Source organism: Nerophis lumbriciformis, linkage group LG05 (genome assembly GCF_033978685.3).
Source record: "Nerophis lumbriciformis linkage group LG05, RoL_Nlum_v2.1, whole genome shotgun sequence".
Classification (NCBI taxonomy): Eukaryota; Metazoa; Chordata; class Actinopteri; order Syngnathiformes; family Syngnathidae; genus Nerophis; species Nerophis lumbriciformis.
Genome location: NC_084552.2, coordinates 50,555,750 through 50,577,832, shown reverse-complemented (window position 1 = coordinate 50,577,832; position 22,083 = coordinate 50,555,750). Strand labels below are relative to the sequence as shown.

At 39.0% G+C, this 22,083-nt stretch overlaps 1 long non-coding RNA gene across 1 annotated transcript in view; it reads left to right on the top strand.

The window, feature by feature from the left end:
• The window catches only part of LOC133606017 (uncharacterized), a 176,720-nt gene that overhangs the window by 99,601 nt on the left and 55,036 nt on the right, over positions 1-22,083 (top strand). The window contains exon 3 of the long non-coding RNA XR_009815210.2: positions 3,873-3,989. This is a non-coding gene — a long non-coding RNA (uncharacterized lncRNA). The remainder of the gene's footprint in view (positions 1-3,872; positions 3,990-22,083) is intronic.

The following is a 22,083-nucleotide window of genomic DNA, read 5'->3' as shown; positions in this document are numbered from 1 at the left end:
TTAAAAAAAAATTATTGAATAAAAAAGAAAGTAAAACAATATAAAAACAGTTACATAGAAACTAGTAATTGAGTAAAATAAACTGTTAAAGGTTAGTACTATTAGTGGACCAGCAGCACGCACAATCACGTGTGCTTACGGACTGTATCCCTTGCAGACTGTATTGATATATATTGATATATAATGTAGGAACCAGAATATTAATAACAGAAAGAAACAACCCTTTTGTGTGAATGAGTGTAAATGGGGGAGGAAGGTTTTTTGGGTTGATGCACTAATTGTAAGTGTATCTTGTGTTTTTTATGTTGATTTAATAATAATTTAAAAAAAAAACAAAAAAAAAAAAAACGATACCGATAATAAAAAAACGATACTGATAATTTCCGATATTACATTTTAACGCATTTATCGGCCGATAATATTGGCCTGCCGATTTTATCGGCCGATAAATGCATCTCTACTTTAGACCAGTGGTGTCCAAAGTGTGCAGCCTGCAGCATATTGTCGAATGAAAACAAACAAAAACACAACAGTGAAAATATAAGAAATAAAGATGTTATGTAATGAGAAAAAGCTAAATTTTTGATACTAATACATACTAATAATATGCTTTGTCACTTTTAAAACAAAGCTGATACAAAGTTTTGTCTTTTGGTATTTTTTGGGGGGACAAAATATCAATCGCATGCATTGAATTTTTAGTTTGTGTCCCGTCGTGGAAACTATTTGTACACACCTGCTTTAGAGTGATGCAATACAACTTAAGTAAAAGTAATAAGTAGTCATCTAAATAATTACTTGTAAGAGTAAGTATTCAGTGACAAAACACATTCTCAAGCACTGAGTAATTGTTGAGTAACTTCTGGTTTATTTAATTGCTATTTTTTAATTGTACTTGCACTAAAATTACTACACCACACTAAAAATGAGCCAAAGAGAGAGACAGTATTGCAAATGCTACAAATGATGCACATTTTACACATTTTAACTTATGAAATTACAACTGAGCTAATGTTAGCATATGTGCTGTTAAAATGGACAAAAAAAACCATCTTACTGCAACATGTTTTCTATAGTTGGAATTCTTGTTGGCTAAAATGTGAACATTTCGACTGACACAGATGACAGTGCATGATATAAATCTTTTCCTCATACTTCGTAAGTAAACATTGAAGAGTGGTAGTTGTACTACTTCATCTGACGTCATGTCACTTTTTACAGAGTGTGAGTGTGGTGAAATGGAGTCAAAGGTTGGTAATGCTTACATTGGATTGGTGAAACAGTCGTGTGACAGTGCCCGCTGGAAGAAGGCTCTATAACAGTGGTTCTTAACCTTGTTGGAGCTACCGAACCCCACCATTTTCATATGAGCATTCACCGAACCCTTCTTTAGTGAAAATGTTTTTGTATTTTTTTCAAATTCAAGACAAAGTTGTATGTTGTTGTTTTTTACAGGTGCACAAAATGAACCGTGCATGAACATCACCTTGTTCAAAGAACAAAACCAACACAGTGCATCAACTCGCGACAAATTACACGCCTGAAAATCAGTGTGACCTCTGCTGTTGCCGTATCCATAATACGCCGATAGGGAGAAGTTTTTATTTACACGATGAGTCGGGTGTGTCTTGACCTCCGCGGCTCCACCAAACCCCTGAGGCTGACTCACTGAACCCCTAGGGTTCGATCGAACCCAGGTGAAGAACCACTGCTCTGGTATTTGGCTCTCTATTAGATGCAATGGTTTTCCGTATTGGGACCATGATTCCGGTCCTAACTTGTTCACCGGTCCTCACATGAACGGTACTTTTCTTTGTTGATGTCTCAAGAAGGGTAGAAATACAAGGGCACACAAACACTCATTCTTGTATTTTTGCCTTCTTGAGACCTCCGAAAAATGCCGACCTCTATTATTATGATAAAGGTCATAATTTTACTCAACGCAAGTCAAAATTTTACAAGAAAAACTGAACATTAGTGCAATATAATGATAAAAGTTGGAATTTTACTGAATAACAGTCGCAGTTTTACAAGAAAAGCTTAACATTTTGCCAATTTAATGAAAAGAGTCGTAATTTTACTTGACAAAATTCACAATCTTATAAGAAAACTTTAAAATTTTGGCAATATTATAATAATAATAATCAGAATTTTACTTTGCAAAATTATGACAAAAGTAGCTGGCGGGTTTTTTCGGGGATGAATAGGGAAGTCCTTCTTTAGCTGCCGTCTTGTTTTATCATATATTGCTTCCTTTCCATGTTTACTTTTCTATGCACATTAAATCAACAAAAAATCCTGACTTAACTTAACTTAATTAATAATTAAAAAATAAAATAAAATAAAATCCTGACTTTGGAGCAATGTTCACAGACTCTAGTACAGTGGTTCTTAACCTTGTTGGAGCAACCGAACCCCGCCGTTTTCATATGCGCATTCAGCGAACACTTCTTTAGTGGAAAATAAAATGTGTTTTTTTTTTTTCAAATTCAAGACCGAAGTTTTTATTTACACGATGAGTCGGGTGTGTCTTGACCTCCGCGGCGGAGGCTCAGTCCCCCTGAGGCTGACTCACCGAACCCCCAGGGTTCGATCGAATCCAGGTTAAGAACCACTGCTCTATAACAAGCCAAAATAATACATCAAGCAATGATCAATAGATTATGAATAAATATAATGATATAAACAATGTGGCGAAATTAAACCCAATGTAACCTAATAAAAGAAGTGTTTCCAAACTAAAAATACAAAACATATTTTGCATTAAAACTACTCTGACAAGTACGATTTATCCCAAAAATTACCTAAGTAAATGTAACGGAGAAAATCTAGTGCGTTACTATTGATTTCTATTTGTATTTTTTTTAACACAGGTCAGTTTTGTATGGATCACTTTTAAATTTGCCTAACAGTACTTAAGGCAGTCAATATGGACCAAACAGTATGTATTTTGACATTTTTACCTCTGCCAGGAGGTTATGTAATCATTGCTGTTAGCTGTTAGCTAGTTACTTTGCAAAAAATAATTAATAAAGTTAAGGGCAGATTTTAATGAAACCCTCAGCAAACGTCCAAAATGGGACGAGGAACAACTTATTTTTTTGGGCCTGATCCGGATCATTGCTGTATGTGTCTGTGTGTTCAACCCTGTCTCCACCCACAGAGACAAACACAGTGGAGGGCTGACAAGAGGCTTCACTTTCTTTCATTCCGCTCGAAAAGTTATAGGCATATTTTGCTGAAACCTTAAGAAATGTCAGAAATTAGATAAAGAAGAAGTGATTTCATTTTAGGGGTAAGCTGGATCACCTTTTTTATTTTACCATTGGAAGGTTGGGTTTGTGGTCTTTGAGTGTTTTTCAAGTTTCTTCAAAGGTTCAATCTTTTCATCTGAGTTTACCTGAGTTTACAGGTACAGCGTCATAAACACCTGCATAATTCGCTTGCGAAATTAAAGGACTTTACGCTACATGGTGGTTTAAAAAAACAGGAGACTTTTATTGTCAGGAAAGCATAGCGGGGTCGTCACAACATGTCGTTAAACACTCGCACAATTTGAGGAAAGCTGTTAAGAACATTCTGCGGCCTCATAACACGAGTGACCTCACCGCACCGGGCCAGTTCACGGGCGTGACTCAAACAGGAAAGTAACTTTCCTGCCGTCCCTCCCCTCTTTTTATTTGAGCTTAACTCTAGCTCAACTTCAGTTCCACGACAACATTCCAGTATTCTACACTTTCACATGTGCTCCGCTTTGTAAACAAAAGTCGCAGTACTGTCAAATTGCTCTTCCAGCAAAAAGGCCACTTTGTAGATTGGAGCTCATATTCTATACGGTTGCTGTGTATGTAATCATGTCTGTGTATTTATAGCGCCGACATTTGAGATGGCGGGCGACGACCAGCTGAGCCACAAAGAGACGAGTGACGTCCGTCTTTTGGAAGGCTGATTTGACCAACATTTACCAATTACAGGACTGCAGGAATAAGGTACAATTTTGATGATTGACAGGTAAATGATTTGTTTTTTTGACCCCCCAAAAAAATCCCCAGGTTTTGTATGTGGACGGCCTAACATCGTTCGTAACAAAACCTTTAAGGATGTCCAAATACAACTTTTTCACTTCTGGCACAATACCAATACAGGAGCTTGAGTATCAACAGATACGATATTATTTATTCCAATATGATATTAACAGGCATCACACATGCTTTTATCATTTTGTAGTGCGGAATGTTAGAAAAGGTTGGATCAAGTGAAATTAGTCAAAGAGAGAACAATGGTAGGTATGAAAACACTAACCTACTTATTATCAATCGTCCAGAATGAACTTATACTGTCTTTAAGTTGAAAGTGGAGTGGTAATTGCTTATTGCTGACACCTAGTGGCTGCAATAATTAATCAATGTTAATATCATGATGAAGTAAGTTGAATGATGCGGACACGTTTGTTACTGGATACTGCTTTCTAATACACTTCTCCCTTGGAGAGTTTTTATGTTTAAGTAATATGCAACTATAACTATTTCATACTTGTTTATATTGACTAATGTGCTGTTTTAGACTGCAATATTGTTCAATTAAGGACACTTATTACATATGTCTAACTTGTGTGCTTAGCTGTTGTGCAGCTGCGAGATCCTAGTAGCCTATAGCCTACCATGTTTACCTTTCTAGTAAATGTTTGTACACCTTGAACACAATATGAAGTGCTATACGATACTGTGTATATTGTGTGTATTATTGCCGACACCTACTGGCCGCAACAATTAATCAAGTTAATCTCATGATGAAGTAAGTTGATTGATGCGGACACGTTTGTTACTGGATACTGCTTTGTACACCTTGAACACAATATGAAGTGCTATACAGTACTGTGTATATTGTGTGTATTATTGCCGACACCTAATGGCCGCAATAATTAATCAAGTTAATGTCATGATGAAGTAAGTTGAATGATGCGGACACGTTTGTTCCTGGATACTGCTTTCTAATACACTTCTGCCTTGGAGAGTTTTTATGTTTAAGTAATACGCAACTATAATTATTTCATACTTGATTATATTGACAAATGTGATGTTTTAGACTGCAATATTGTTCAATTAAGGACACTTATTACGTATGTCTAGCTTGTGTGCTATTGTGTGCTTAGCTGTTGTGCAGCTGCGAGATCCTAGTAGCCTATTTTTACCTTTTTAGTAAATGTTTGTACACCTTGAACACAATATGAAATGCTATACAGTACTGTGTATCCAATAAACACAGCAAGGGAGTGATGGATTAACTATCTTTTTAACACAGCGAAAATACTCAGTTTGAAATCACAAAAGTCCCCTAACTTTCACAGCCAGATTGCTACAATGATTAAAAATAAAGGGAGGAAGCAGTGTTGTGGATACTTCCTGAACTTTTCAAACCACACATTGCTTTCTTGGGACTCAAAACTAAGAAACATGCTATATAAAAAAGGCTAAAAATACACTTTAAAAGCACACAAAGTAGAACTAAAAATGGTATTGAATGCAGGGCAGCTCTTTCCAATCATCAGATCATGCCCTTTACGTAGGGCCCTGTGATCCGCAGGGGCCTCGTTTTGCTTAAAGAAGTGTCAATTAATAAATAAATTCATATGAAATATTACCACAAACTTGTTCCAAGCCCCTTCCGGCTCCGTCACTAAGTAATATAATGGACATTTTATTCTGGACACTCTCACTGTCCCCTGTGGTGCTCAGTGTTAGTGCTGATCTTGTAAGACATTCTGACAAGGTTTGATCTCAATTTTACAAATTTAGGTTTTGATAATGTTTTTTTTCAAGAATGTGAATGTTATTTTTCTGTGCAACGCATATGAATCTTGCAGATATACACAGTGCAATGATTTTACTGTGACGTGAAGCAACGCTTTCACTTCTTCTCTGTGATGCTAATCCTCCCAAATTCCCCAGACAATTTTGTAACAAGAGCAGATTTGTCATGTTTGTGCGTGTCGGTTGTGAGAGTTTTGTGCTGTGACACATTGCAAGTTCCCTGCACTCATGCACTGACTTTCCACTGTGGAAAGGCGAAGTTTGACTGGGTCATTAGTCACCCACTCGCACACATTACACTGTGTTTGCAGCTCGCCAGTGCTATATAGAAACATGTGAGATTGGATGAATATTATATGGCGGCTTCACACACTTTTATCTGGGAGAGCAGCTTGGCACATGTCACCTGAAAGTGGACTGTGGCATCCTGCGCGATAAAGCCCAGGGACTGAGATTAACGCAACACGATACGCCGCCGAGAGTGAATGTTTAACGCAGAGTGGCTGAGGGTTTATTTTGAGAGGAGATGTAATGGACACGGCAGAGTGCGATGAGGAAAAGTCTTGAGTGTCTGGAATTCAATTATAGTCGACTTTCACCTTTTGTTATCTTGACAAATGTGTCCTCTTATATTAAAAACGGAGTAGAAGGAGACTTTCAATAAGCTTAGAGACTTCAAGACCTGCAGTTTTTAAGGACTTTCCACGTAAACACTAGGAATGCATAAATGATGTCTCAGTGAGTGTATGGCACAGTCACTATCTGTGTAGACCAGTGGTTCTTAACCTGGGTTCGATCGGTGAGTCGGGCTCAGGGGTTTGGCAGAGGTCAAAACACACCCGAATCATCGTGTAAATAAAAACGTCTCCCTGTCGGCGTATTACGGATACGGCAACAGCAGAAGTCACACTGATTTGCAGGTGTGTAATTTGTTGTGAGTTTATGCACTGTGTTGGTTTTGTTGTTTGAACAAGGTGATGTTCATGCACGGTTCATTTTGTGCACCAGTAAAAAAAACATGGTAACACTTTAGTATGGGGAACATATTCACCATTAATTAGTTGCTTATAACCATGCACATTAGTAACATATTGACTCTTAACTAGTCATTATTAAGTACTTATTAATGTCTTATTCAACATGGCCTTATTATATCCCTAACCAAATAACTCTCACCCTAACCAAATAACTCTAAATTAAGTCTTTGTTACTTTGAATATGTTCCCCATACTAAAGTGTTACCAAAAACATATAACTGTCTTGAATTTGAAAAAAAAAAAACATTTTATTTGTCACTAAAGAAGGGTTCGGTGAATGTGCATATGAAACTGGTGGGGTTCGGTACCTCCAACAAGGTTAAGAACCACTGGTATAGACACTGTTACTCTGCCATAATGGTTCTACTGGATTATAAAAGTCATTACATTTAACCTGCAAATAAAATTAAGAGTTAGCAAATATAATTGTTTTTTGTTACATTTACAGCTGTGCAGAAAGGAATATGAAACACAAAACTCTTGTCAACGAGTGAACTAATAAATAGCAAAAAAAAAACAATTAACTTATTTGGCGCCTTAAGATCACGCTTGGACATTTTCCTTCTTCTTAGTTCCATTTAAAACAGGTGTCATTTTAGCTCAGGGGCCACATGGAGGAAAATCTGTGCACACGCGGGCCAGACTATTAAAATCATGGCATTGAAACTAAAAAAATAAAGACAACTTCAGATTGTTTTCTTTGTCTTACTTTGGCCAAAAACAGAACAAACACATTCTGAGAATATTACAATAAAAATATAGAAAAAAAACACCGGCAGCGGTAAAGTTTAGATCCATGAAGGAAAGAAGAAAGTGAATTAATGTTTATAACTGAATACATTTTTTTATTTTTTTATTTTTTTTTAATGTATTAAATAACGTTTATGACAACTTTTTTCCAAAACACAATATAGAATGTGAGATATAACAGGATAATGCATACATTCATAATTTGCTTTTAAAATGGTTACAAAAAAGTGGGCCCCCAAAAATTTACTGTGGGACCCCATTTTTATGACTTGATGGGGTCCCTGGCACCCCATTTTGAAAATTCCTACAGCAGCAGGCGGCTGTGGCCTGCGGGTCGTTTCTAATACTAATCAAATATAATCCCCGGGGCCATAGATAATTCATTCCCGGGCCTTGACTTTGACACCCCTGATTTAGAACAATGATGGTGACCACAAGTTCGACAACCAGTATTAAATTTAACACGCCACTCGTCAGACTTCTTACAGTACGAGCTGTCGCTTGTTAGCCGAAAGAAGCACTTCTTGATGAACTTTGCAGTCCAACAACACAGCAGCTGTATTGGTCACATGTTTTTGTTTTTTTCTTAAAGTGACATACACATTGCGGTATCGAAGGACACAGTATCACTCCTTGTGTTTCATAATGCTTCAATATCATTTGATCCATCACGACTAAACAGTTCAGTTCAGTTCAGTTTCAGTTTATTTCGAACATGCATACGATACAATGTTATTCATCACACAGTTGCAGTTGTTTCATTACAGCACGTCTGAAAAGGAGTAGGAAGAAACAGAGCTTATTTAATCCTACCCCTTTTCATACCATAGCAATTTTATCCCATTTCCTTGTTCTTTGTAAAAGAACAGTGAACAGATAAATAATAAATAAATAATGTACCATAGTAAACATACAAATATTGAATACATAAATAATCTTTGTCTCATTAAAAAAAGGGGGGAAAAAAAGGGTTCAAGATGTTCATCATAATTCTTGTTCTGTGTACTTTGTGAACCCTTGTAGTTTGAACAGTCTCTTAAACTGAATCATATTGGTGCTTTGTCTGATTTCTTTGCTTAATCCGTTCAATAATTTAATTCCGCATACTGATATACTAAAAGTTTTAAGTGTTGTACGCGCATACAGATGTTTTAAATTAGATTTTCCTCTAAGGTTATATTTACACTATTCAAAGATCCTCTATTTAACATGTCATATAAGGTCAGGTCCTTTGTTGTTCTTGCTTGTAAAATCATATTATATTATGTTCCCTGATTAGGTTTTTATTGTCTCATGTTCTCTGGAATCCTGTCTGGCCGCCATCTAACAGCGTCAAAGCCCAGTAGATAGGTGTACTGATCTTATCGTTTTATGAAGCTTTATCAAAGTCTTTGAAATATGGCCTCTCTTCGTCTATGTCTCTAGGAGAGAACAATTTAGAGAGTTCTGGAATGTGTGTGTGTGTGTCATTGACGGCGCTACCTCCAGTCCGTGACTCATGCTCCAGGCAGCTCCTAAAACAGCTGGGGGATCAAACCCAGCACTCCTCGCCTACACCAGCTGCCATTCAGGACAAACGATGAAGGTTTCCGATAGCATCTGGTTAGAGGGCTGCTCTTTATCGATCAACATCTGTTGACTGTGTGGCACAAAAGACAGCATTGTTTACCCAATATTGCATATAGCTAAAGTTTTGCGATATTCCAATGTGATAACTATATTGGATTATTGAGTTTTGGCTGATACCAATATCGATCTAATGCGATATCACCATGAGTCTTAATGTGGAATGTTGGAAAAGGTTTGATTAAGTGAAATTAGTTAAACAGAGAACAATGGTAGTTATCAAAAACATTCACTTGTTTATTAATAACTGTCTGGAATGGATTTATGCTGTCTTTAAATGGAAGTGGAGTGGCAATAATTTTTTTGGGAACACCTTGTGGCCACAATAATAATTCAATGATTTTATACAGTACCGTTCCAGACACCCAAAGCACTTTAAAGTGTGAAGCATTATTAATTTACTCCACATTTACACACCGATATGGTAAGCTATACCTGGGGTAGACTGACGGAAATGTAGCTGCCAATTTGCGCCGATGGCCTCTCTGACGACCGCCATAATTCATTAAGCTCATGGCGCAATAAGTTGAATAATGCGCACACGTCTGTTACTGGATACATTCTAATTAGAGATGTCCGATAATGGCTTTTTTGCCGATATCCGATATTCCGATACTGTCCAACTCTTAATTACCGATTCCGATATCAACCGATACCGATGTATACAGTCGTGGAATTAACACATTATTATGCCTAATTTATGCCCCGCATCCAGCGGGGCATCATTGTAACAAGGCTTTCCAAAATAAATCAACTCAAGTTATGGAAAAAAAATGCCAACATGGCACTGCTATATTTATTATTGAAGTCACAAAGTGCATTATTTTTTTTAACATGCCTCAAAACAGCAGCTTGGAATTTGGGACATGCTCTCCCTGAGAGAGCATGAGGAGGTTGAGGTGGGCGGGATTGGGGGGGGGGCGAGGTTGGGGTGGGTGGGGGCGGGGTGGAGTAGCGGGGGGGGTGTATATTGTAGCGTCCCGGAAGAGTTAGTGCTGCAAGGGGTTCTGGGTATTTGTTCTGTTGTGTTTACGTTGTGTTATGGTGTGGACGTTCTCCCGAAATGTGTTTGTCATTCTTGTTTGGTGTGGGTTCACAGTGTGGCGCATATTTGTAACAGTGTTAAAGTTGTTTATACGGCCACCCTCAGTGTGACCTGTATGGCTGTTGACCAAGTATGCCTTGCATTCACTTGTGTGTGTGAAAAGCCGTAAATATTGCGTGACTGGGTCGACACGCAAAGACAGTGCCTGCAAGGTTTATTGGCGCTTTGTACTTCTCCCTACGTCCGTGTACACAGCGGCGTTTTAAAAAGTCATAAATTTTACTATTTGAAACCGATACAGATAATTTCCGATATTACATTTTAAAGCATTTATCAGCAGTCCGAAATTATTGGACTGCTCTCTAATTCTAATGCAGTTCTGCTTAGAAGACTTTGTATGTGTAAGTAATAGGGCCAACCCCACCTTCCCCCCAGCCCTCATTTCACTGGTACTGATAAAGTATCACAGTACTAATTAATTAAAAACGGTATTATTTTGTTTTTAAAAATAACGGCACTATTTTTTTCCCGGACATGACGGCGTGCCGTAGTCAAGTCGTGATATTGCTGGTAAAACGAGCCAAGCCACATGTTAGGAAACGCACACAGAAACAGCGTGGAGTTAGAAAAGGAGGAATGGACGCAATTTAGCTTAAAAAATACTGATAAAGTTGAAGCTATAAACACTGAAGCGCCGCTCTGTAAGAAGTGCTTAGTTCTTGCTCTTGTTAGCAGTTAGCTATCTAGCGGCTAACGTCCATCCGCAGTCGGTAGTGTTTTAGTTACTTCTAAATCACTAATTCTCGCCTCCATGGCGACAAATAAACTACTTTTCGTACAAGTATCATCCTGCAGCTAATAGCTAAACATGCTTCAGCACACACTAGGAGAATACAATAGCTAAACCGCTAACAGCAAATTAGCGCTCCTGAATGTAAACAAATGCCATGTGTGGGTCTACATACAGACATCGACTGTAACAATACCAAGCACAAGAGCCGTACATAGTAAATACTACAATGATTACATCGATATGTTTTATCATCACAAAATTTTCTGTCTTTCTAATTGTTTATAAACCCAGGAAATATGTCCCTGAACACAGGAGAACTTTAATTATGACCAATGTACGACCCTGTAACTACTTGGTATTGGATTGATACCAACATTTGTCGTATCACGCAAAACTTATGTAAAGCGTTAAACAACAGAAGCTAGAACATGTTAAAACAGAATGTAAGCAGATGTTGAAAGTAAATGAACAAGTAGATTAATAATTCATTGTCTAGCACTTCCATCCATCCATCCATTTTCTACCGCTTATTCCCTTTGGGGACGCGGGGGGCGCTGGAGCCTATCTCAGTTACAATCGGGCGGAAGGCGGTGTACACCCTGGACAAGTCGCCACCTCATCACAGGGCCAACACAGATAGACAGACAACATTCACACACTAGGGCCAATTTAGTGTTGCCAATCAAAACCCAACCTCCGGGCTGATGATTTTAGGTTGTCCTGAAGAATTTGGAGGTAATCCTCATTTTTCATTGTCCCATTTACTGTCTGTAAAGCCCCAGTTCCATTGGCAGCGAAACAGACTCAGAGCATAATCCTACCACCACCATGCTTGACGGTAGGAATGGTGTTTCTGGGATTGAAGGCCTCACCTTTTCTCCTCCAAATATATTGCTGGGTATTGTGGCCAAACAGCTACATTTTTGTCTCATCTGACATCACATGGACAAAGATAAGACCCCTCTGGAGGAAAGTTTTGTAATATTGGACCAATATTCGATATCATTATCAGATCGGAACACCCTTACTTTTCAGTAACAATAGAAAAACGTCACAGAAGATCTTGACATAAAGTTAGCTTAAGTTCTGTTAGAATTGCTTCCGCCTCACATGCGTCTACCCAGACGACACACACACAGTGACTAAAGAAAACCCACCATAGACCATAGAACATGACTTTACATTACAACTGCACCGACTGTCAATAAGAAAGAAACACAATGTTTGATGGTGACCAGAAGAGTATTCATGTTATCCACACAATACGTGCAAATTCATTGTAAATAAAACACCATCCAAACGTGTCCATTTATATTTGTGCACTCGTGCATACTCACCTTTGCAGCAGAAGCCCTAAAAGACACCTGTCAAAGCAGCCAGACGCACATTTGGTCTAGACTAAATCTGTCACCGCTGCACAAGAATAGAGCTCCTTGTTCAGCCCCCTGTGTGTTTATGAGGGTCTTTCCTGTAGAGTGGGGTATTTATAAGCCAAGGCAGGTACAGGTTAGTCAAGTGTAAAATAATGTCCCCTTCCTTCGTGTGCTTTGAAGATTAGATCTTGCTACCTTGATTTGTTCTTTTCGGACGTCTTTCAGCCATAATATTTCTGATAAGTTCCCGTGTGTCCCAACAGGAATGGTTCAAGTCAATGTTGGTAAGTAATGCATGATCAAAGGGGCCTGGGGAGAAACAGCTGACTCTAATTGGTCGAGGCCCCCACATCATCTTTGATGGTGAGAAGTGAAATCTAAGGTATATTCACACGAGGTCAGGCCTACTGTGCCGGCGCTCTCCAACTCCCCCTTGCCCCCAGCCCTCATTTCCTGCCCCCCCGCTATGGTCTGTGCCATATTCGTGCATTTGTTTGCTCGTGCCATAACTTACATACTGCTGTATTATTTGTGGATGATTATTTCCAGTCTTGTTTTCAAGTCGCTCTGCTGACAGATTGACATTAAAGCGATCCCTCAGAGCGAAAACAAGCAAGAAATAAAAGTTCAACATGAGAAATGCCTTGAATAACAAGCTATGCTGATTTGTTACTTTGATACTTTCTTCTGCTTTTAAGACTATGTATGAGTAATATGCAACTATAGTTTATATATTGGCAAATGTGCTGTTTTAGACTGCAGTATTGTTCAATCATGGGCAATTATTACAAACATCTAGCTTGTGTGCTTAGTAGTAGCATGTTTACCTTTTGTAAATGACTTGACTAAAATACAAGAAAAGACCAACCTTGTGTGCTGATTGAAGGAAATTTCGGCCTTGTTCACACTGCAGGTCAATTTCCAATTTTCGCCCATATGTGTGGGACCTAGTGTTCTCCCGATACCAATATTTTGGCCGGTACCAAAATGTATTTCGATACTTTTCAGTATTTTTCGATAATTTTCTAAATAAAGGGGACCACAAAAATTTGCATTATTGGCTTTATTTTAACAAAAAATCTTATGTTTCTTATTGGAAGTTTGTCCTTGAATAAAATAGTGAACTTACAAGACAACTTGTTTTTTATTAGTAAGTAAGCAAACAGAGGCTCCTAATTTAGTCTGCTGGCATATGCAGTAACATATTATGTCATTTATCATTCTATTATTTTGTCAAAATTATTAAGTGTTACAAAATGAATTATTAATGTACTTGTTCATTTACTGTTAATATCTGCTTACTTTCTCTTTTAACATGTTCTATCTACACTTCTGTTAAAAAGTAATAATGAATGAATGAATGAATGATCTTTATTGTCATTGTGCATGTACAGGTACAGGTCCAACGAAATTTAGGTTGCTTCCCTGAGGTGCTTTGAATTGAAAAAAAAGAAGAAACCACACAATATACAGAAACAACACAATATACACAATATGCAATATACAATATGGCCTAAGACCACTCTAAGAGGCAATGTAAAAAAAACGAGACAATAAAAAGTATAATAATATAATAATCACTTATTCTTCTGTTGTTTGATACTTGATATTAGTTTTGGATGATACCACAAATTTAGGTATCAATCCAATACTAAGTAGTTACAGGATCATACAATGGTCATATTAAAAGTCCTCATGTGTACAGGGACATATTTCCTTAGTTTCTAAACATAATATACATTTTTTAAAAACAAAATAAGTTGTTAAAATGCCAAAAAAAAAACATTGATGTAATCATAGTAGTATCGACTAGATACACTCCTGTACCTGGTATCATTACAGTGGATGTTAGGTGTAGATCCACCAATGGCGTTTGTTTACATTTTGACGTCGGTGAGCTACGGTGTGTAGTGAAGCATGTTTAGCTATTACTCGTCCTGCAGGGATGATACTAGTAAGAAAATTACTTTTTTTGTCGCCATGGAATCGAGGATTAGTGATTTAGAAGTAGCTACAACACTGCCGACTGCGGCTGGTCTTTAGCCGTTAGCTGGCTAGCGATGTCTTAAAGCACCTCTTCCTGTTATAACTTCATCTTTATCGTTAGTTTTTAAGCCAAAATGCGCCCGTTCTCCCTTTTCTGTCTACACACCGTGTCTGCTTGTAGGTACTCCGTGATTGTGCGCTGCCGAACATGCTCGTCTGCTCGTAAACCAGCAATGACACGACGTGACGACGACGGAGGGGTGGAGGACCGGTACTTTTTAGAGGCAGTATAGTACCGAATATGATTCAATAGTATCGCGGTACTATACTAATACTGGTATACCGTACAACCCTTGTGGGACCACTATCATATTTTTTCATGTCAATGTGAACAGTGCAATTTAGATTGTTTTAGATTTGACCAAGGCCTCTTTCGTTAGTGGATATAAATCAAATATGTATTAATCCGATGCGACTGCAATCCAAATGATCTGGTCGCGTTCGTCCGACCAATACGACATGAAAAAGCGATAAGCGTCTTCATTCTTTGCCAAAATAGACGGTTGCAAGATAAACCGTTGACAAATGAGCAGAAAACAGGTGAATATAACGTTTAAGGAACTCATGGCAATGTTCCATCACTCCTGTCTCCGACTGCTACTGAAACAAATGTCCCACAAACTGTAATAGCCAAAACACTTGCCCTTTTCCTTCTTAATCTTAATAATAAACTTCAGAAAATGTTGACTTTGATTGCACAAATCCTTGAAATTGCCACAAATGTGCCAGGACTGAGACATACTAGAACCGGAGTCCTGTTTACTTTTGTATGTTGTCATGTCTGCATGCGGGTCAGATTGCGTTCACATTAGACATAAACAACTACATAAAAGATCGGATTTGACCAAAACAGCTCATTTTTATTCCCTATCCTGTGTTATATGTTTTATGTTGCACGATTGCACCAAGAAAAATTCCTAGTTTGTGAACCCGTTCTCAAACAATGGCAATAAAACTATTCTGATTCTGATTCTGAAAATCCAAATTGGACATTTTGGCCTGTAGTGTGAACAGAGCCTCCGATGTGAACTGGCTGAACAACAAGAAAACACACTGCAGGTCTGCTTGTATCGGACATTAGATTCTATCACACATTTTACATGGTAGCTGATATCATTCTATACTTGTTTTTGTTTGCCGATATCAGAACGACATCTCTAGTCATTTACATCTTGAAGGGTTGATGGAGGTCCTTGACTAGAACGATACAAATACATTTATGCAGAGAATCAAACACAGGTTCTAACAATGCGTCGTAGAGAAATACACTTTATACTGCCTAATCGCTGTTGGAAGCCATCCGTCTTGTCAAAAGTCTCCCCCGGAATTACAGCGAGCCCCATTAATAAGAGCATTAGACAAACTGCTCGATCCGCCGGCTCCATCAGAAAGACGTATGGGCCTGGGTCAAATTCAATGGGTCATTTTTGGACGACTATGCAAAGGAGAGCCGTGACATTGATGAATATCCTTAGAAAGACGGCGAGAGGCAGAGAAAAGATGTGAGCAAGCCACAAAGGAAGCGAGGAAATTACAGTAGCTTGAAGTGAAATCAAAGCATCTGAGGCTCATTTAAATAGCTGGATGCTTTTGGAGACGGATTATACAACCGAGCGCTGCCAGGAAGCGACGAGCGAGAAAGAGAAGGGGGATGACCTACTTCGAACAGGAATCAAAGATGGGAAATTGAAAAGAACAAGCTATTGTGGCTAGCGTAAAGCCGACAGTGATGCCACTCAACGGGAAGCTGCATAAGTGCAGACTTTAGACTAAATCGAACAGGAGCTAATACATGGATGGCGACCACGGTTTGTTTGGTTTGTGAAGAGTACAATGTCAGCAGAACAAGGCGACATGAGTTTATTTGGTTCTGTGATGAAGCCTGTACATCAAAAAACTGACATTGCGAAACCGCGTCATCCATTGAAATGAATTAAAAGCCATTTATTTTGTGCTGGGCCCATAAAACAGCACAATTTTAACATGTAGCATACTTTTTAAAAATAAACACTTTTAGATAATAAATATTATATCAAAAATAATACAATAGAATGTAGTACAAACATGTACTGTAGTTTTACCTTGAAGAGTGGACTTCTATGGTATCTCTTTCCATCAGCAGCTTCTCCATATTTTCATGGACAAATGTATGCCATTTATATATTATTTTAACTTCCTTGGCTGACAATATTGACACAAGGCCACCTGCTCAGTGGCCTCGTGGTTAGAGTGTCCGCTCTGAGATCGGTAGGTCGTGAGTTCAATCCCCGGCCGAGTCATACCAAAGACTATAAAAATGGGAGCCATTACCTCCCTGCTTGGCACTCCGCATCAAGGGTTGGAATTGAGGGTTAAATCACCAAAAAATGTATACCCGGGCGCGGCCACCGCTGCTGCCCACTGCTCCCCTCACCTCCCAGGGGGTGAACAAGGGGATGGGTCAAATGCAGAGGACAAATTCCACCACACCTAGTGTGTATCAATCAGTCAATCAATGTTTATTTATATAGCCCTAAATCACAAGTGTCTCAAAGGGCTGCACAAGCCACAACGACATACTCGGTTCAGATCCCACATCAGGGCAAGGAAAAACTCAACCCAGTGGGATGACAATGAGAAACCTTGGAGAGGACCGCAGATGTGGGGGATCCCCCACCCCTAGGGCGACCGGTGCAATGGACGTCGAGTGGATCTAGCATAATATTGTGAAAGTCCAGTCCATAGTGGATCTAACATAATAGTGAGAGTCCAGTCCATAGTGGGGCGAGCAGGAGACCACCCCGAGTGGAGACAGGTCAGCAGCGCAGAGATGTCCCCAACCGATGCACAGGCGAGCGGTCCACCCCGGGTCCCAATGATTGTCACCCTATGTGACAATCATTGGGACTTTAACTTTAACTTAACTCATTTTGCTTCAGTATGGCGCAAGGTAGCAGTGCTACGCTCCAACTCTGTCATGTTTTCGATGATTTATTTCTTTAATTTATGAGGCGGTGTGGTTCGGTTGGTAGAGCAGCCGTGCCAGCAACTTGAAGGTTCCAGGTTCGATCCCCGCTTCCGCCATCCTAGTCACTGCGTCCTTGGTTCAAATGTAACTTAGATAATGGGTTTTACTATGTAAAGCGCTTTGAGTCACTAGAGAAAAGCGCTATATAAATATAATTCACATTCACGTTAATTCAATGAACGTCCTTCACACTCACTTTCTTTCTTCCCATGCTTGTTAAAACAAAGCTAAGTCCATCTCTAGCTATAAGACAATGATAACTATAAGCTAATGCCAGCGATATGTATGACCGGATGTTTTGGTCGGATCTTACGGGGTTCATTGTGACATTCGCTCCGCCAACAAGTGGTGGGAGGACTTAAAACCCAAATTTTTTGTGCATAACAATAACCCAGAGACGGCTCGTGTCATGAAAAAGTCGGAAGCTCGTACCGCTGTAGTTGCTATTGTTTTGTGCCATCTGACATCTTAGTCAGCTGCCCTTTTCCCAGTCTGAAGTAAAAAATATCCTACTTCCTGATTGACTGTAATGACAAGTCGACCTAATACAGGAACGTTTTCTTTCCGACTTGACATAGTAACCATCTGAATGGATTGGAGCCATTCAGACCGCCACCAATCCATCATTCTTGCTAACTTGCTACGCCTTCATTCATTCAAGCCACCGCCGCTTCGTCCATCGGTCTTGTTTACATGCCGCCCTCTTCCCCTGCAAGCCATCAGCGCAACCTGAATACCTAAATCCATATGTAATTAAATGTCACGTATTTCATCGGACGGGGAGATGAATTGTCGGGAAGGAGGAACAAATATTGATCGGGGGAACATGTATGGGCCAGAGGGATTTTTGCTCCGTTTGACGGATCTGACAAAGAGATGGGAGCACTGGAATGGGTTATTAATCTCAGGGACTCTGGGGGGGGGGAACAAATATGTATGCACCTAAGCCACACTCCCCCATGTATGTAAATAGGCACATTTACATCAATAGAGGCATTGTCTTGAGTGCGGCGGCCAAAAAATCCCATCAGGACCGTGCATAAATTTAACACATCAGCAGAGCTGACTAGCGTTGTCAAAGATATCGATACCTCGATACCAAGACGATACCTTCTTTTTTCTGTGTCCTCAGCAGTGTTGGGACTAACGCGTTACAAAGTAACGCCGTTAATTTCAGCGGTAACTAGTAATCTAACGCGTTATTTTTTATATTCAGTAACTCAGTTACCGTTACTAGATGATGCGTTACTGCGTTATTTTACGTTATTTATTGTGTAGTATCGGTTAGAAACAGAAAATCTGAGTGTGTTTTATTGGAGAGTTGCAGTGTCGTCCTTCTGATTCTTCTTGTGTTACAAGCCGGAGAAGAGAAACGCGCGCTCTGTGTGTGTCTGGGTGTGGGGAGGGAAGGGGGGGCGTGTCTGATCATGGCGGAGCTGCAGTAGAGTTTGTCGAATATGTAGATATTCTCACTACTTTTCTTTTGTCGAGCACAAAGAAAAGAACATTTTAGTTAAATGTAAGTTGTGTCTTGGATCAAAGATTCCATCTACTGCCCAAAACAGCAATTCAAATCTGCTGAAACAGCTACAAAAGCAACATGCTTTGACGAAGCTAGTAAAGAAACACAGACTCCGATGCCACTTCCCCTCCACCACCACCACTTAAGGATTAACTCTGCCTTTGCTCATCATATATCACTGATGGTACACACACACTGTCAATTCTCTTATATACTCTTTCATTCTAGACTTCTAGAGTGTTTGACTATCACATCACTCTAAATGTAGAGACTATAAAGTTCACAAACATAAAGAGGGATGCTAGTGGGCCAGGCCAATCTTTCCTTTTCTCTAAACTAAAACTGGGGAAATGCGTAGAGTGTTCTGGGCTTCAGACATGATTTTGTTTCAGAATTCCTTGAGAAAAAAACGCCTGGTTAGGCTTTGTGTATGTAGTGTGTGCCTTCCTTGCTTTACAGCTATGTTGTTATTATGCTGTTTGTTACTTATGTATGTTATGTTGCAGCTATTTAAAATAGTTTTGTCAATTTGTTCTGGCCTGAAACAAATTGGCCCTTTGAAACATATCTTTGTCTGTGTGTGTTGTATGTAGACCACATTGCTTAGCAGAGTTCAGTGATGCAAATGCATGTCAAGTTGATCAACAGATTATATCATTCTCCAGTGCAATAACAGTACTGAAATGAAGGCTAAAAGGGCATTAATGGGAGCTTTAAAAAAAAAGAAGGAAAAAATAAGTAACTAAATAGTTACTTTTCACAGTAACACATTACTTTTTGGCAGGCCCGGCCCTAACCAATCTGGCGCCCTAGGCAAGATTTTAGGTGGCGCCCCCCCACATCGGCAGTGAAGTGTATATACTCACAAGAACCCGAATAGCTTTGTCTTTGACCTTTTTTTTTTACTTACAACTATACCTAATATACAAAGGGGTGGAAAAGTGACTATTACCTGCAGGGCAAACATTAGCTAACCAGAAGGCAATAACAATGTAAACAAAAAACACCTGCTTGAGAGAGACCTAATACAAACATTTATATGCACGTACAACACTTAGAACTTTTAGCATATCAGTATGTGGAATTAAATTATGGAATAGATTAAGTAAAAAAGTTCAAAATTGTACTGATATGATCCAGTTTAAGAGGTTGTTCAAAATAATAGTGCTTACAGAGTACAAAGAAGAAGAATTATGAGAAATACTTTCAACCTTATTGAAAATAAGATATTCTTCATCTCAGTATGTTAATAATGACTGAATTAATTAATTAATTAATTAATTACATATTACAAAACTGTTGTATACTAACTCATAGATGTTATTTTATTATATAAAAAGGTCAGTAAATGATTCTATATATTTGTAAACGCTTTGAAGTGGGAAAGAGGTAGGATTAAATAAGCTTTGCTTCTTCCTACTCCTTTTCGGGCATGATGTAAAATGAAATGATATGAAATTGTGTGATGTATTATGATGTAAGTGTGTTCATGTTCGAAATAAACTAAAGAAAGAAAGAAATGTCCCTGAGGAATGTAAAGTGGGAGTACTGTAATTACCTAACGTTACATTATTATTTTCCATAACAATTTAGCCCCCTCCACAATATTAACCCGACGTTAAAACAGAACTAGCTATTTATTGATTAGCAATTGCTGAATCATGTAACATTAGCTTAATGCTAAAAAGCCAGGTTACTATCACATTCTGTAACAGACAAATAATTTCATGTAGGCTAACGTTACCTACCTGCTACCTCTGTCTTTTCTCGTTTCTCCTCCTCTTCTTTTCTCTTTTTTCTTCCCTGGGCACCTGACAGTTTTGGCATCTTGTGTTGATTTTTTGATGTGGGGACGTCCAAAAAGAGTCACGATACGGGAAGGGAGGGGGCGCACCGTGCGGGGGGGGGGGGGGGGTTGGGGGGGCGTAATGTTGTAACAAATAATATTTCTATTAAATAGGCTTTACTTTGCATTTTAATTAACGTGGGATTATTTTTTGTATTTAGAAATAATAGTACCAACTTTTTTTCTTTTTTTTTTTTCTCCCAACATTTGTGGCACTGGCGTGGCGCCCCCTGATGGACGGCGCCCTTAGCATTTGCCTATACGGCCTATGCCACGGGCCGGCCCTGCTTTTTGGTGTAAGTAACTGAGTTAGTAACTGAGTTACTTTTTAAATAAAGTAACTAGTAACTGTAACTAGTTACTGGTTTTCAGTAACTAACCCAACACTGGTCCTCAGTACCGAATACTGAGGATAATTCTCAGCGTGTGAGCACTGAGTCACCGTCAAAGAACACCTGCTGTCTTAAAGAAAATGATCCAGTGTTTCTATGTATTTATTTGTCCGTCACAAATGCAGATTTGGCGCTTCCGGTTCGCACTTGCTCATCAACAAATAATAATGGAGGTCTGTGAGTGTAGCATCACTGTGAGTGTGGCGCAACTCCGCCTCACAACACACCTCATACCTTTGCCAGAGAATAAGATGGCGCAGAAATAATCTGTGATGCACTTTAACCAGTTTGTCAGTGTTTAGTATTTAGCGAGTAGTGGTACATACCAAAAGGGGAAAGAGAGGTGCATCAGCTGTCGCAAAAGTATTCACCGTACAAGTGCGAGCAGAGATCCGCCACCACAAGCCCAGGGAGTGTGCATTATTTAGTATTTACTTTTTAAATTATATCTCAATTCTGTACACTGCCGCTGGAATTTTTATTTTCCTGAGGGAACGCTCCTGAAGGAATCAATAAAGTACTATCTATCTATCTATTACCACCGCGTATAGAAAAGCTCCGGAAGCGTGTGCGAGCCAACTATTATCGCTTCCATAAGTGCTCATAAAACATCTTAGAGACCCTCTTCTGTTGTATGGCAACACTTTGAACACCACTGCCTTACTATTTTCACCAGGAAGGCAAAGTGTGGCCTGGGTGCCATTCACTGAACGCAGCTCTTTTTTTTTAAATGGCATTTTGTAGAAATAAAGATTGGAGCGAAAAGGTAGCGTGATGACAAAAGACGGAAATGTTAAAACAATTTAAATGTGAAAAAGGATTAAAAACACAAATAT